Here is an 11,829-nt window from a genome sequence, read left to right as displayed (position 1 = left end):
ATACATTCCCTATTAAACCACGGATTCTTCCTTTGCTTCTCTGTTTTTTCCTGTTGGGCTGGGACAAACCTGCTTACAGCCTCCTGACATTTTTGGGTGACATAGTCCATCATGTCTTGTACGGACTTGGTTCCGAGTTCTGTGTCCCAATGTATATCCCATAGGAATTTATTCATCTCCTCATAGTTTCCCTTTCGGTACGCCAGCCCTTTGTTTCCCAGTTCTTTTTTGGGGGTGATAATACCTAGCTCAACCAGGTACTCAATGCTCAATACTCAATGATCACTCATTCCCAAGGGGGCTTCCAACTTAACTCCCCTTATATCCGATTCACTTAGGGTAAATATCAGATCAAGCAAGGCTGGTTCATCCCCTCCTCTCGTTCTTGTCGGTCCCTTGACGTGTTGACTTAGAAAGTTTCTTGTTGCCACATCCAGCAGCTTAGCTCTCCATGTGTCTGGGCCTCCATGTGGGTCTCTGTTCCCCCAATCTATCTTTCCATGGTTGAAGTCTTCCATGATTAGTAGCCTGGATCCGTTCCTGCTAGCCACAGAAGCTGCTCTCTCTATTATATTGATGGTGGCCAAGTTGTTTCTATCATATTCCTGTCTGGGTCTTCTGACATTTGGTGGGGGGTTATATATGACTACTACTATAATTTTCTGTCCTCCAGTTGCTATGGTGCCTGATATGTAGTCACTGAAACCTTCACAGTTCTGAATTACCATCTCTTCGAAACTCCAACCTTCTCTTAGTAGCAAAGCTACACCACCTCCTCCTCTCCCTTCTCTCTCTTTCCTCACTACATAGTAGCCCTGTGGAAACACTGTGTTTGTTATGGTGTTTGTTAGCTTTGTTTCTGTGAGTGCTATTATGTCTGGGTTTTCTTCTAGTGCCCATTCTCCGAGATCACTTGTTTTATTTGTAATTCCATCTATGTTAGTGTACATTGCCTTGAAGCTCACTTTCTTCAGTTCATTTTCTTGTCCCTTTCTTGGCGAGCATTTTGCTGGTGTGGGAAGCTTTTCAGTGGGTGAGATGATCTGTGAGGTGGTTTGCAGGGTTTCAGGGGAGTTTGGGGTGAGGGGTGGGGGTTTCATGGAAGGGGGGACAGGTAGGGTGTGGGTTAAAGAGATAGGGAGGACATGGAGGATACGGGGTGAGGGGAGAGGAGGGATAGGGAGGGTATGGGATGAAGGGGGAGGGGGGACAGGAGGGGAAAGGTGGGAGGGGGGACATGATGGGAATGGGGAAGGGATGACAGGGTAAGAATGGGGTGGGGGGGGGAGGGAGGGTTGGGTGGGGGCAGGTAGGGTGAGGGGAAGGGAGGGTTTCTATGCAGAGGGATTGGTGGGGTTGCCCTCCCCTCTGGTGTTGCTGGGATGCTGGTTTTGGGTTCGCCTCTTGTCTCTAGGACTGTTGTGTTGGGGGCTGTGATTTCCTGGTTTGCTTCTCTCTCCCTGCGCTTCCTCCTTGCCTCTGTTGCCCTGGCTCTCTCCTCCTTCGTCCTGTCCCTCTGCAGGAATTCTTTCTTGTATCCCTCTACATGCTGCAGTCGACTCTTACTTCCGAGAATATCCTCGTTCGTGGTTTCGTTTGTAAACACCACCTTTACAAGTCGGTTTCTGTCCTTGTTGTACCAGCCCAACCTGAAAACCTTCTCAATGTTTCGTTCAGCCCCTTCCATCTGTAACCCCTTCAGTAGCCCCTGTACTGCTTCTCTATCCTTGCTATTCCATTCTTGCCTGTTGGATCCTTCCTGTTCTTTGATGCCTACAACTACCACTAATCTTTTTTTTTTCCAGCAGCTGAGTGGTGCACCTTGCTACTTCCTGTGAGGTGGCTGCTTGCATCGCTACATCCCTCACTGTGTCCATTGCTTCTGAGCTCTTTTTCAGTATGTCTGCAAATGTTTCAGGTACAGAGGCATTTCCTTCCAAAATGTGTGTGTATTCATTTCATTTCGTGTGTGTATTTAATTCATTTCTGTGTGTGTATGTGTGTGTGTGTGTGTGTGTGTGTGTGTGTGTGTGTGTGTGTGTGTGTGTGTGTGTGTGTGTGTGTGTGTGTGTGTGTGTGTGTGTGTGCGTGTGTGTGTGTGTGTGTGTTTACTAGTTGTCTTTTTGCGGGGGTTGAGCTTTGCTCTTTCGGCCCACCTCTCAATGGTCAATCAACTGTTTACTAACTACTTTTTTTTTTTTTTTTTTTTCTCCCACACCACACACACACACACCCCCCAGGAAGCAGCCCGTGACAGCTGACTAACTCCCAGGTACCTATTTACTGCTAAGTAACAGGGGCACTTAGGGTGAAAGAAACTTTGCCCATTTGTGTCTGCCTCATGCGGGAATCGAACCCGCGCCACAGAATTACGAGTCTTGCGCGCTATCCACCAGGCTACGAGGCCCCCTCGTAGCCTGTGTGTGTGTGTGAGTGTGTGTGTGTGTGTTTGTGTGTGTATGTGTGTGTGCGCGCGTGTGTGTGTGTGTGTGTGTGTGTACTCACCTAATTGTACTCACCTAATTGTGCTTGCGGGGGTTGAGCTCTGGCTCTTTGGTCCCGCCTCTCAACTGTCAATCAACTAGTGTACAGATTCCTGAGCCTACTGGGCTCTATCATATCTACATTTGAAACTGTGTATGGAGTCAGCCTCCACCACATCACTGCCTAGTGCATTCCATTTACTAACTACTCAGACACTGAAAAAAGTTCTTTCTAATGTCTCTGTGGCTCATTTGGGTACTCAGCTTCCACCTGTGTCCCCTTGTTCGCGTCCCTCCAGTGTTGAATAGTTCATCCTTGTTTACCCGGTCGATTCCCCTGAGGATTTTGTAGGTTGTGATCATGTCTCCCCTTACTCTTCTGTCTTCCAGTGTCGTAAGGTGCATTTCCCGCAGCCTTTCCTCATAACTCATGCCTCTTAGTCCTGGGACTAGTCTAGTAGCATACCTTTGGACTTTTTCCAGCTTCGTCTTGTGCTTGACAAGGTACGGGCTCCATGCTGGGGCCGCATACTCCAGGATGGGTGTTACATATGTTGTGTACAAGATTCTGAATGATTCCTTACACAGGTTCCTGAACGCCGTTCTGATGTTAGCCAGCCTCGCATATGCCGCAGACGTTATTTTCTTTATGTGGGCTTCAGGAAACAGGTTTGGTGTGATATCAACTCCTAGATCTTTCTCTCTGTCGGTTTCATTAAGTACTTCATCTCCTATTCTGTATCCTGTGTCTGGCCTCCTTTTTCCACTGCCTAGTTTCATTACTTTGCATTTACTCGGGTTGAACTTCAACAGCCATTTGTTGGACCATTCACTCAGTCTGTCTAGGTCATCTTGTAGCCTCCTACTATCATCCTCTGTTTCAATCCTCCTCATAATTTTTGCATCGTCGGCAAACATTGAGAGGAACGAATCTATACCCTCTGGGAGATCATTTACATATACCAGAAACAGTATAGGTCCAAGGACTGACCCTTGCGGGACTCCACTTGTAACGTCTCGCCAATCTGAGACCTCACCCCTCACACAGACTCGTTGTCTCCTGTTGCTTAGGTACTCCTCTATCCACTGGAGTACCTTCCCTTTCACTCCAGCCTGCGTCTCCAACTTTCGCACTAGCCTCTTGTGTGGCACTGTATCAAAGGTTTTTCTGACAATCCAAAAATATGCAGTCTGCCCACCCTTCTCTTTCTTGCCCTATTTTTGTTGCCTGGTCGTAGAATTCAAGTAACCCTGTGAGGCAGGACCTGCCATCCCTGAAACCATGTTGATGCTGTGTCACAAAGTTCCTTCGCTCCAGATGCTCCACTAGTTTTTTTCGCACAATCTTCTCCATCAGCTTGCATGGTATGCAGGTTAGGGACACAGGCCTGTAGTTCAGTGCCTGTGTGTGTGTGTGTGTGTGTGTTTGTGTGTTTGTGTGTGTATGTGTACTCACCTAGTTGTGCTTGCGGGGGTTGAGCTCTGGCTCTTTGGTCCCGCCTCTCAACCGTCAATCAACAGGTGTACAGATTCCTGAACCTATTGGGCTCTATCATATCTACACTTGAAACTGTATGGAGTCAGCCTCCACCACATCACTTCCTAATGCATTCCATTTGTCAACCACTCTGACACTAAAAAAGTTCTTTCTAATATCTCTGTGGCTCATTTGGGCGCTCAGTTTCCACCTGTGTCCCCTTGTGCGTGTGTCCCTTGTGTTAAATAGCCTGTCTTTATCTACCCTATCAATTCCCTTGAGAATCTAGAATGTGGTGATCATGTCCCCCCTAACTCTTCTGTCTTCCAGCGAAGTGAGGTTTAATTCCCGTAGTCTCTCCTCGTAGCTCATACCTCTCATCTCGGGTACTAGTCTGGTGGCAAATCTTTGAACCTTTTCCAGTTTAGTCTTATCCTTGACTAGATACGGACTCCATGCTGGGGTTGCATACTCCAGGATTGGTCTGACATATGTGGTATACAAAGATCTGAATGATTCTTTACACAAATTTCTGAATGCCGTTCGTATGTTGGCCAGCCTGGCATATGCCGCTGATGTTATCCTCTTGATATGCGCTGCAGGAGACAGGTCTGGCGTGATATCAACTCCCAAGTCTTTTTCTTTCTCTGACTCCTGAAGAATTTCCTCTCCCAGATAATACCTTGTATTTGGCCTCCTGCTCCCTGCACCTATCTTCATTATATTACATTTGGTTGGGTTAAACTCTAACAACCACTTGTTCGACCATTCCTGCAGTTTGTCTAGGTCTTCTTGAAGCCTCAAATAGTCCTCTTCTGTTTTAATCCTTTTCATAATTTTGGCATCGTCCGCAAACATTGAGAGAAATGAATCTATACCCTCCGGGAGATCATTTACATATATCAGAAACAAGATAGGACCGAGTACAGAGCCCTGTGGGACTCCACTGGTGACTTCACGCCTATCGGAGGTCTCACCCGTCACCGTAACTCTCTGCTTCCTATTGCTTAGGTACTCCCTTATCCACTGGAGCACCTTACCAGCTACACCTGCCTGTCTCCCCAGCTTATGTAACCAGCCTCTTATGCGGTACTGTGTCAAAGGCTTTCCGACAATCCAAGAAAATGCAGTCCGCCCAGCCCTCTCTTTCTTGCTTAATCTGTGTTACCTGGTCATAGAATTCTATTAAGCCAGTCAGGCAAGATTTACCCTCCCTGAACCCATGTTGTCGATTTGTCACGAAGTCCCTTCTCTCCAGATGTGTTACCAGGTTTTTTCTCACGATCTTCTCCATCACCTTGCATGGTATACAAGTTAAGGACACTGGCCTGTAGTTCAGTGCCTCTTGCCTGTCGCCCTTTTTGTATATTGGGACCACATTCGCCGTCTTCCATATTTCCGGTAGGTCTCCCGTCTCCAGTGACCTACTATGCACTATGGAGAGTGGCAAGCAAAGTGCCTCTGCACACTCTTTCAGTACCCATGGCGAGATCCGGTCTGGACCAACAGCCTTTCTAACATCCAGGTCCAGCAGGTGTCTCTTGACCTCCTCTCTCGTAATTTCAAACTCATTCAAACTGTGTGTGTGTGTGTGTGTGTGTGTGTGTGTGTGTGTGTGTGTGTGTGTGTGTGTGTGTGTGTGTGTGTGTGTGTGTGTGTGTGTGTGTGTGTGTGTGTGTGTGTGTGTGTGTGTGTGTGTGTGTGTGTGTGTGTGTGTGTGTGTGTGTGTATGTGTGTGTGTGTGTGTGTGTGTGTGTTTGTGTGTGTGTGTGTGTGTGTGTGTGTGTGTGTGTGTGTGTGTGTGTGTGTGTGTGTGTGTGTGTGTGTGTGTGTGTGTGTGTGTGTGTGTGTGTGTGTGTGTGTGTGTGTGTGTGTGTGTGTGTGTGTGTGTGTGTGTGTGTGTGTGTATGTGTGTTTGTGTGTGTGTGTGTGTGTGTGTGTGTGTGTGTGTGTGTGTGTGTGTGTGTGTGTGTGTGTGTGTGTGTGTGTGTGTGTGTGTGTGTGTGTGTGTGTGTGTGTGTGTGTGTGTTTTCCAGTAATAGTTAATCTTTAGAAGGTGGGACTGTATCCAAGTGACTTGGTAAACAATCCTTTTATCAAGATTCAGAAACATTTATTTCCCATTCTACTGACAATTACATATTTGTTCAACCACACATAATACGAGAGATGACGTGATCATGTGTATTTTCAAAGTCATTAGAGATACATTATTATTCAAAAACATCATATGTGTGGACTCCACCTTAGAGATTAAAAAAGGCAATTTCGTTGAGAAGGAAGAGTTTGCTTGTGTGGTCTCAAGAGTTATGTCCTGAAGTGTTGAGCAAGAGAAGTGAACTATCAGTTGAAAGTACCAAGCCATTACCGCTATATAGCACAGGGAAGGGATCAGGATAAGGATTTGGGATGAGACAGGAGGAAGGAATGGTGCCCAACCACATGGACGGTTGGGGATTGAACCCCGACCTGCATGAAGCGAGCCTGATGTACACAAGAGCCTGATATAAAGAGGAGCCTGAAGCTTGTTTTTCCCCGAGCAGCAACAAGGAACCCGAAGAAATAAAACCATGACTTTCCTGTAGGGCAGTTGGCTACGTCGTTGCCTGATGACCAAAGATCGCGGGTTCAATCCCCCAGGGCTGGACAGAGGCGATTGGGCGACCTTTTCCTCCCACCTGATGTGTCTGATCATCCTGCAGTGAATGCGTTTTCGAGAGATAGACACATGTTTTGGGCAGCATCTTGAAGGTTAGTAATAGGTCTAAGTTTACTTTGATAAGACTCAGGACTGACTGGGCCAAACAAGAGGGGCCTGAGAGAGAGAGAGAGAGAGAGAGAGAGAGAGAGAGAGAGAGAGAGAGAGAGAGAGAGAGAGAGAGAGGGAGAGAGAGAGAGAGGACTTATGGTAATGAGAGATAAACACTCATTACCTTCATGTGTCAGAGGGAAGCAAGAAATACACTTTCATTGTGTCGTTAGCGAAGAGGGGAATAAAGGAGGAATGGAGGTAGTGGAGATTGACTCCATCTCTGGATCCACACTTGAGTACGAAAGAGCTCCAGTGGCTAGCAGTGAACTATGTCAGCCCAAGAGCTGCAGCTCAACCCCTCGGACACGTCTAGGTAACAGTAAGATGACAAACAATGTTCACACAGAACGCGAAAGCGATGGGAAAAAATACCTCATATCTAATGTTCCTGAACTCTGGAGTAAAAATAATATTATCAATAAATATTTTAAAAGGAATTACATCAAAGACCTTCGTGAGAGGTTTTGTTGTCATGCAGCTTTGTTCTGGCAACCCCACGAGTCTCAGCTGGGAGACTACACAGGGGGAAGAGCTCACTGAGGCTCTTGAAATAGCTTTGTGGTGAAGGAAAGCCTATGAACACATCCCCAAGGGCCGTGAGGAGGATTCGAACCTACGTCCTAGAGGATCCCAGACGTTGCCTTAATCGAAGCCTCTCTTAATGCAGCGTCTGTTCATCTATATTTTTCCGAGTAAATGGTCGTCTGTGTGTCCATTGTGTCCCCAGAAAGGCCGAATTATTTCCCTTAGGTTTCCTTTCTTGCTGTAAGTGATTCAATACATCCAGTTAGTGCAATTGAAAGTGATTTTATACGTTGTTATGACCCCCACATACACCAAGTACGGCTGGTGTATGATGTGATCATACCTTAATATACGATAGGCAGTGTAGCCAAGCCAAATCCACAAGCGCCGTGACGAGGATTCGAACCAGCGTCCGAGAGCATCCCAGACGCTGCTTTAATCGACTGAGCTACGACATTAATCGACTGTGTGGGCTAGCCAAGTGTCTTAAAGATTCGATTATATGTAACACGCTGCTTACTGCGATCTTAAGCTGTCCAGAAGATCAGAAAATATGCTAATTGTGATTCCAACCCCCAAATCCCTTTTACCCCTTGCTTGAACCCCCAACCCCCAACCCCCTTTATCACAACTCTTTACCCCCAACCTCATACCACAGCCCCTTTCCTCATCAGCATAACTCATGTTACCTGTCCCTCACTGCGCCTCATAACACTGCCAGGTGAGACAATACCTCACTCTGCAAGATTACGTTTTCCTTCTCCACCAAGAACCTATAATACTCTGTTCTAAAATTAATCATGCTTTCCCCGTCTCACTAAACCCCCCTTGTTTTTGCATGTATTTAAAGGAGGGTTCAGTGCTGTGGCTGCATTAATAGGAGCGGGTCTCACATACGTTATATTCCTAATATGTAGAACTATCTTGATCTACCAGGCTGTTGACTTGTACTAGAGACATTATGGCCCGAGTAATGACTATTGGGGAACTCTACTCGTTACCTCTCTGCACTCTATTAGTTCGGCTCTAATTGTGATAATTAATAGTTAATAATTATCACAATTAGAAATAGTTCTAATTGTCATAATTTGCTTCCTTCCTCAGAGGTACTTCCTCACCCTCTACAGAACTTCTCTAGGTGCTCCAGCCTGATTCTCAAGGTTGATAGTAGGGCTGGCATCTGTGGGACTGTATCAAATACTTCCTGGCAGTCGAGTAATATGCAGTCTACCCATCCTCCTCTGTCTTCTTCTTCTTCGATCTCTGATATCTAATTATAGAACTCTAATAAGTTTTTTTCGATTGTTATATACGCGTTGGTGTTGAAGGAGTAGTTTTGCTATTGTTAGACCATCTCAGATCAATCTCAGCATCAGATCAATGCTCAGTATCTTGAGATGCTCAGCATATCAGCATCAGATCAATCTCAGATGTAACATGGTGGTAGAGGCTTCTGACTGATATTGGTTTATCGTTCAGCGGTTCCTAGCGTCCTACAGCCTAAAAGGTTCTCCTGTTTTAGTCCAGTGTACGGTTCAGTACTGTAGTGATGGGACTCCATGTTGCGTCTGTTGATTCCTTTAGTTACCAAGGCGATATCTTTGTCTGGTTGAATTGCTTTTGTCACATCCAGGTGCTGTGGTTGTTTCCTTATTACTTCTAGTGTCAAAGCTATTGTGTATGTGTGTGTTTACTATTTGTGCCCGCAGAATCGAGCCAGTAGCTCTTGGACCCCGCCTTTCTAATTATCGGTTGTCTAGTGTACTGACTCCCTACCTTCTTTTTCTCCATCATATCTTCTACATGCATTATTTCTCTCTCTCTCTCTCTCTCTCTCTCTCTCTCTCTCTCTCTCTCTCTCTCTCTCTCTCTCTCTCTCTCTCTCTCTCTCTCTCTCTCTCTCTCTCTCTCTCTCTCTCTCTCTCTCTCTCTCTCTCTCTCTCTCTCTCTCTCTCTCTGTCTCTCTCTCTCTCTCTCTCTCTCTCTCTCTCTCTCTCTCTCTCTCTCTCTCTCTCTCTCTCTCTCTCTCTCTCTCTCTCTCTCTCTCTCTCTCTCTCTCTGTCTCTCTCTCTCTCTCTCTCTCTCTCTCTCTCTCTCTCTCTCTCTCTCTCTCTGTCTCTGTCTCTGTCTGTCTCTCTCTCTCTCTCTCTCTCTCTCTCTCTCTCTCTCTCTCTCTCTCTCTCTCTCTCTCTCTCTCTCTCTCTCTCTCTCTCTCTCTCTCTCTCTGTCTCTGTCTCTGTCTCTCTCTCTCTCTCTCTCTCTCTCTCTCTCTCTCTCTCTCTCTCTCTCTCTCTCTCTCTCTCTCTCTCTGTCTCTGTCTCTCTCTCTCTCTCTCTCTCTCTCTCTCTCTCTCTCTCTCTCTCTCTCTCTCTCTCTCTCTCTCTCTCTCTCTCTCTCTCTCTCTCTCTCTCTCTCTCTCTCTCTCTCTCTCTCTCTCTCTCTCTCTCTCTCTCTCTCTCTTTCTCTGTCTGTCTGTCACACACACACACACACACACACACACACACACACACACACACACGGGGCCTCGTAGCCTGGTGGATAGCGCGCAGGACTCGTAATTCTGTGGCGCGGGTTCGATTCCCGCACGAGGCAGAAACAAATGGGCTAAGTTTCTTTCACCCTAAGTGCCCCTCTTACCTAGCAGTAAATAGGTACCTGGGAGTTAGTCAGCTGTCACGGGCTGCTTCCTGGGGTGTGTGTGTGTGGTGTGGGGAAAAAAGTAGTTAGTAAATAGTTGATTGACAGTTGAGAGGCGGGCCGAAAGAGCAAAGCTCAACCCCCGCAAAACACAACTAGTAAGCAACTAGTAAACACACACACACACACACACACACACACACACACACACACACACACACACACACACACAAACTCACACACACACACACACACACACACACACACACACACACACACACACACACACACACACACACACACACACACACACACACACACACACACACACACACACACACACACAAACTCACACACACACACACACACACACACACACACACACACACACACACACACACACACACACACACACACACACACACACACACACACACACAAACACACACACACACACACAGGCGTACACCACATATGTAAGACCAATCCTGGAGTATGCGGCCCCAGCATGGAGCCCGTACCTTGTCAAGCACAAGACGAAGCTGGAAAAAGTCCAAAGGTATGCCACTAGACTAGTCCCAGAACTAAGAGGCATGAGTTACGAGGAAAGGCTGCGGGAAATGCACCTTACGACACTGGAAGACAGAAGAGTAAAGGGAGACATGATCACAACCTACAAAATCCTCAGAGGAATCGACCGGGTAAACAAGGATAAACTATTCAACACTGGTGGGACGCGAACAAGGGGACACAGGTGGAAACTGAGTACCCACATGAGCCACAGAGACGTTAGAAGGAACTTTTTCAGTGTCAGAGTAGTTAACGGATGGAATGCATTAGGCAGTGATGTGGTGGAGGCTGACTCCATACACAGTTTTAAATGTAGATATGATAGAGCCCAGTAGGCTCAGGAATCTGTTCACCAGTTGATTGACAGTTGAGAGGCAGGACCAAAGAGCCAAAGCTCAACCCCCACAAGCACAAATAGGTGAGTACAAATAGGTGAGTACACACACACACACACACACACACACACACACACACACACACACACACACACACACACACACACTCACACACACACACACAGGAGTGTGTGTGTGTGTGAGTGGAGTGACTTATCTTTTTCTGGAGAGAAAAAGATCAGTGGTTGTTGTAGGCATAAAAGAACAGGCAAGAATGGAATAGCAAGGATAGAGAGGCAGTACAGGTGCTACTGAAGGGGTTACAGATGGAAGGGGCTGAACGAAACATTGAGAAGGTTTTCAGGTTGGGCTGGTACAACAAGGACAGAAACCGACTTGTAAAGGTGGTGTTTACAAACGAAACCACGAAGGAGGATATTCTCGAAAGGAAGAGTCGACTGCAGCATGTGAAGGGATACAAGAAAGTATTCCTGCAGAGGGACAGGACGAAGGAGGAGAGAGCCAGGGCAGCAGAGGCACGGAGGAAGCGCAGGGAGGGAGAAGCAAACCAGGAAATCACAGCCCCCAACACAACAGTCCTAGAGACAAGAGGCGAACACAAAACCAGCATCCCAGCAACACCAGAGGGGAGGGCAACCCCACCACCACCCTCTGCATTGAAACCCTCCCTTCCCCTCACCCTACCTGCCCCCACCCAACCCTCCCCCCCCCCACCCCATTCTTACCCTGTCATCCCTTCCCCATTCTCATCATTTCCCCCCTCCCACCTTCCCCCCCAGTCCCCCCTCCCACCTTCCCCCCCTGTCCCCCCTCCCACCTTCCCCCCCTGTCCCCCCTCCCCCTTCATCCCATACCCTCCCTATCCCTCCTCCACCCTCACCCCGTATCCTCCATGTCCCTCCTATCTCCTTAATCCACACCCTACCTGTCCCCCCTTCCATGAAACCCCCACCCCTCACCCCAAAC

This window comes from Procambarus clarkii, chromosome 14 (genome assembly GCF_040958095.1).
Source record: "Procambarus clarkii isolate CNS0578487 chromosome 14, FALCON_Pclarkii_2.0, whole genome shotgun sequence".
NCBI classification, from domain to species: Eukaryota; Metazoa; Arthropoda; class Malacostraca; order Decapoda; family Cambaridae; genus Procambarus; species Procambarus clarkii.
Note: the sequence above shows the minus strand (reverse complement) of the source record.